The 6000-nt window shown below is 44.6% G+C and overlaps 1 protein-coding gene across 1 annotated transcript in view; it reads left to right on the forward strand.

Annotated features, from left to right (window-relative positions):
• Positions 1-6000, forward strand: part of LOC122925556 (venom factor-like) — a 482939-nt gene that overhangs the window by 158956 nt on the left and 317983 nt on the right. The window lies entirely within an intron of this gene.

Raw genomic sequence — 6000 nt, forward strand, 5'->3', positions numbered from 1 at the left:
AGTTACCGTATATTTTTTAAAGCCTTTTGTGGCATGTATTACCGTAAAAAATAAAATATATGTAATTGTTACTCAGCGGTGCAGTTATATGTTTTAAAGCCCTTTTTTGCATGTATAAGTGGAAAAAAGAAAAAAATATCTTTGCCACTCAGCGGTGCAGTTATCTGTTTTAAAGCCCTTTTTTTGTGTGTCTTAGTGGAGAAAGCAAAAATATATTTGCTGCTCAGCAGTGCAGTTATCTGTTTTAAAGCCCTTTTTTGCATGTATTAGTGGAAAAAGAAAAAATATCTTTGCCGCTCAGCGGTGCAGTTACCTGTTTTAAAGCCCTTTTTTCCGTGTATTAGTGGAAAAAGGAAAAATATCTTTGCCGCTCAGCGGTGCAGTGAGATATTTTACATCCCAGTTTGCCGTGTATTAGTGACAAAATAAGAATATATTTGCCATCCTGCGTTGCACTTATCTGTTGAAAAGCCAGTTGTGTTCTGTAAAAGTGTAAAAGAAACTAGGGCCTAATTTCCTTTGTGCGGTGCAGTGCTATACTCTAAAGCCCAGTTTGCCGTGTATTACTGGCAAAATAAAAATATATTCATCATCCTACATTGCACTTATCTTTTGAAAAGCCAGTTTTGTTCTGTAAAAGTGTAAAAAAAAATAGGGCCTAATTGCCTTTGTGCGGTGGAATGCTTTACTCTAAAGCCCAGTTTGCCGTGTATTAGTGGCGAAATAAAAATATATTTGCCGTCCTGCGTTGCACTTTTTTGTTGAAAAGCATTTTGTGTAGTGTAAAAATAGAAAAAAATTAGGGCCTAGTTGCCGTTCAGCAGTGCAGTAAGATATTTTACAGCCCAGTAGGCTGTGTATTGCTAGCGAAATACAAATATATTCGCCGTCCTGCGTTGCACTTATCTGTTGAAAAGCATGTTGTGTTCTGTAAAAATGTAAAAAAACTAGGGCCTAATTGCCCTTGTGCATTGCAATGCTATACTCAAAAGCCCAGTTTCCTGTGTATTAGTGGCGAAAAATATATATATTCGCCGTTCAGCATTGCACTTATCTGTTGAAAAGCCGTGTTCTGTAACAGTTTAAAAAATTAGGGCCTATTTGCCGTTTAGCAGTACAGTGATATATTCTAAAGCCCTATTTGCTGTGAATTAGTGGTTGATCTAACAGTATGTCACAGAGAGAAGTGCCAGGCCCTGCACAGGGCGCCTACAGAGGTCACAGCAGTAAGGGGCCATGGCATCAGGGGTCACTTTGAGAGGCCTGAGCTCCTAGTGTCATCTAGCGGTCGAGTCGTGACCAGCAACCCAGCGGTTCTTGAATGGTAGACTCGATCTTCGACTTAAATGCAAGTGACATCAGACACCCCCAGCGAAGGCTCAGTAGGTTCGTAAAACACAACCCTTAGTTGGTATGGCCTGGGAGCAGGCCCTCTGCCCTCACCTGTCCTCAAACTGCCTCTGTCCTTTTCTGTTCCCTCACCGTGAGAAGTATTATATGCTGTAGGCTCAACTCCGCTTTTCAGCGAAGAAAAGCTACTAGAGGTCGGTCAGCAGCTACTGCCCAGCCAAGATAGGCAGGCAAGTATTGATGAGGAGAGTGGCGTGGTAGCTGGTGTTGAGAATGGTCAGGCTCCTGACCCAGAAACAGTTGAGGAGGACATCAGTGACGTGCAGATAGTACTCGATGATGATGATGTAGCTGTTCGCACTTGGGAGCCGGGTGATGTAGGGGCTTTATCATCATCGGGAGAAGAGGGTGGCAGCTTGCCTGTGAGCCAGCAGCGGAGCGAGCAAGTCGCTAGCATGGCCCGGAGTCAGCAGGGTGGCAGCAGTGGGAAGTCCGGAGCTAAGCGTGCCTGTGGTAGACCACCCACTTGGCGGGAGCCTACCTGCCCGGGACGTAGGTGCAGGGTCTCAAGGAGGCAGCGATGGTAGCAGTCATTCAGTGCGTAGTGTTGGGGTAAAATCACCTACTCGGCGGATGTGAACGTGGCCGTATGTAGAATATGTGGGCAGAGGGTGAAACGTGGCCAGGATGCTAATGTAGGCACTATAGCCCTGCGTGAACATATGCAGCGTCGCCCTAAAGTGGCCTGGGAGAACCGTGGCTCCGATGTGGTGGTCCAGCCTGCCGCAGCAAATGCTGCATCACCTACTGGCACGCAGCCAGTTTCTGGCAGTCAAGTATCCACCACCTCAGCGGAAGGGAGCTGTCTGTCGTTCACATCATCTGCCGGTGCTGATGCTCCTGCTCCTCCTCCTACTCCTCGTCACGCATTTCGTCAGCAATCGATCACCGAAGTGATTGCCAAGAGACAACAGTATGCGTGCACTCATCCAACGGCGCAGAAGCTGAATGTGCTCCTGTTCAAGTTGCTAGTACTGCACCTTTCAGAGAACTGATGGCTTGTGTCGAGCCGAGGTGGAGAGTCCCAAGCCGTCAGTCCTTGAGCCTGTCAGTGTCTGCCAAGGTGCACTGCAGCGCCGACATGTAAAACTGTAACTACTTTCAGGGACAGTACATGTTCTTTACGGCCCACTGTGGTTTCTGCACAGCCACACCAGCAACTTCCGCCTCCACGTTGCCATGCCTTCGGTCCAGGGACAATGTCCGCCTCTGCCTCCTCATCCTCCACTGTGTCCTCAGCCTCCACTGCAGGGACAATGCACAGTGCCCCTCCAGCATATCACATGTGCAGGGCATGGCGGTGTCACGCTGTTCTGCACCTCATTTGCCTGGGCGAATGGAATCACACAGGGGAGGAACTGCTCCATGTCCTTCAGCAGTAAATAAAATCCTGGCTTTCTCCGCAAAAACAGAAAATTGGAACCATGATGACCGACAATGGGAAGAACATTGTGTCGGCGCTGCGTCAAGGAGGGCTGAGGCATGCGCCCTGCATGGCACACATTTCCAATGTGGTTGTCAAGCGATTCCTGAAGTCTTCCACCCATCTGCAAGACCTCCTAAAAATAGCCAGTAAACTTTGCATGCAATTCAGCCACTCGTACATTGTAAAGCACACCCTTCTTGAGCTGTAGCAGCAGAACGGCATCCCCCAACATACGCTGATATGCAACGTTTCCACCCTGATATGCTTTCCACCCTCCATATGTTGGACCGACTGTACGACCAGAGAAAGGCCATCAAAGATTTCCTGATGATCCAAGCGGACAGAAGTACTCCACTGTGTAACTTCGATGTCAGCCAGTGGCAGCTCATGCATAACACCTGCCGTTTGCTCAGGCCCTTTGAGATGGCAACTGGGCCACTATTTAGCCTTTTTGGCTTGGCTGACATCATCATTTATTTGACCCTTCCTCTGATCTGTCATAATGAAGGTAAAATGAGACAAACATTGGATCCTGACTGTGCAGTAGCTGTAATGCCTGTATGGTCCTATCAGAATTGGCTTGTGATTTGGTAGCCAAAAGCAGGAGTAGGTACAAAACACAGAAGACTTGCAAATATTTATTTCACATGTCATCTCTGTTTTGGACCCACACCTGCTTTTTTTGAGCATTAGCAATACTGATGGATTACTGACCTAATGCTCACACATTTAAAGAAGATGCTACCCAGAAAGGAACAGTTTTTTGTGGGTTATTGTTCTGACTAGTGATGGACGAACATCTGCCGGGACGGTTCGCGAACGCGATAAAATGTTCGCGAACCACAAGTTTTCGGCGGGTCCCATTCATTTTAATGGCAGGCGAACCTGAAAAACCTTCAGCTCATATTTGCAGCCAAGAAATAATTACTAGAAGTGCACAAATAGTCCCACAACATGGACAGTGACATACCAGATGTATTATTCGAATTTGCAATCTCCATTTATTTATTTTTTCAATGCGAAATATCGGCAATATAATTTTCTCGTACGCGCATGTGCAAATGCACTATACAGTCCCTAAATGCACTATAAAGAAAGTATATCTGTATATAACACCCCGCTTCAATCAGTTTTTTTAGGGGGCGACTGGTATATCACACCAGTAGAAATGATTTGTTCCAATAACGCTTGTCCCTCTATATACCTGCAGTATCGCAGCAGAACAGCACACAACTGCCACACAATACAAATGCACTATAATATACTGTCTAACATAGAAAGTATATTATAACATTGTACGAGGAAGGCAATCCATTAGAATATACATAAAGATAAAACGTAATCTGCGCAGGCTCACTGAGGAAGTGCTGAGGAAGCGAGCGTCCTTCTCTCAGAGCGCCTGCACCGAATGAGGTGCAGGCGCGGGATTTGAATTGCAGACAGGCCAACCAGAGGAGAAGATCGCTCACTGGCCCTGTCAATCAGCAGGAGGAGGGGGCGTTTTTTTTTAAAGGAGGATGTGGCGGCTACCAGCAAAAATGAGTTTTGGGGGTGACAGAAGCCCTTTAACCACCTCAGCTCCCCTAACTTAAACCCCCTTAATGACCAGACCACTTTTTACAATTCTGCACTACACTACTTTCACGGTTTATTGCTCGGTCATACAATTTACAACCCAAATGAATTTTACCTCCTTTTCCTCTCACTAAAAGAGATTTCATTTGGTGGCATTTCATTGCTGCTGACATTTTTACTTTTTTTGTTATTAATCAAAATTTACCGAATTTTTTGCAAAAAAATGAAATTTTTCACTTTCAGTTGTAAAATTTTTCTAATAAAACTACATTTCAATATAAATTTTTCTCTAAATTTATTCTACATGTCTTTGATTTTTTTAAAAATGCAATAAGTGTATATTTATTGGTTTGCGCAAAAGTTATAGCGTTTACAAACTATGGTACAAAAATGTAAATTTCCGCATTTTGAAGCAGCTCTGACTTTCTGAGCACCTGTCATGCCCAGACAGTAGAAACACCCCACAAATGACCCCATTTCGGAAAGTAGACACCCTAAGGTATTCGCTGATGGGCATAGTGAGTTCATAAAAGTTTTTATGTTTTGTCACAAGTTAGCGGAAAATTATGATATAAATACCCCACAAGTGACCCCATTTTGGAAAGAAGACACCCCAAGGTATAATCATGGCAAGTTTATGTAAAGTTTTTTTTTTTTTTACAAGTTAGTGGAATATGAGACTTTGTAAGAAAAAAACAACAAAAAAAAACTTTTTCCGCTAACTTGTGCCCAAAAAATAAAAATTTGAGGAACTCGCCATGCCCCTCACGAAATACCTTGGGGTGTCTTCTTTCCAAAATGGGGTCACTTATAGGGTATTTATACTGCCCTGGCATTTTAGGGGCGTGAGAAGTAGTTTGAAATCCAAATGTGTAAAAAATGCCCTGTGAAATCCTAAAGGTGCTCTTTAGAATTTGGGCCCCTTTGCCCACCTAGGCTGCAAAAAAGTGTCACACATGTGGTATCGCCGTACTCAGGAGAAGTTGGGCAATGTGGTTGACTTTTAGAGAGATATTTCTCTCACCCAGCATGGGTATATGTAAAAATACACCCAAACCACATTAACTTTTTTGCTTACCGGTGATTTTTTTTGTTTTGATTTTTTTTCCTTTATAGGGCAATCCTCTCCTTCCCCATGGGACAATGTGCAAAGCGCAAATCGCCCAGAGATGTGGCGAAGTACATTATGCACTTTGTCCCAGGTGAAAGGAGAGGTTTGCGGCAGCTGTGAGTGAAAGGGCCCTAAGAGCCCTGTGTGCCTGTTCTGTGTGACGCAATCCCTATGCTAATAGTGTACCTGTGTGTGCTACTTCCAGAAACACTCCCCTAAGGATAGGGCAGGGTGGGCAGGGCAGTCAGGACAGAAATAGCGGGTGTCATGCCTTATTCCACTCCTGCTACAGACACAACATCTTTTTCAGGGTGGCGCTTAGGTTGAGGTACCAGCAACAACATTGGGGAAATGATCTCTTCCTGAAATTTGAGGAAAGATCCTGTTCTCCCAGCCTTACTGTAGAGAACAAAACTATTGTACATAGCCAATTGAATTAAATATACAGACACCCTCTTATACCAGCGTCTGGTGCAGC

Source organism: Bufo gargarizans, chromosome 2 (genome assembly GCF_014858855.1).
Source record: "Bufo gargarizans isolate SCDJY-AF-19 chromosome 2, ASM1485885v1, whole genome shotgun sequence".
Lineage (NCBI taxonomy): Eukaryota > Metazoa > Chordata > Amphibia > Anura > Bufonidae > Bufo > Bufo gargarizans.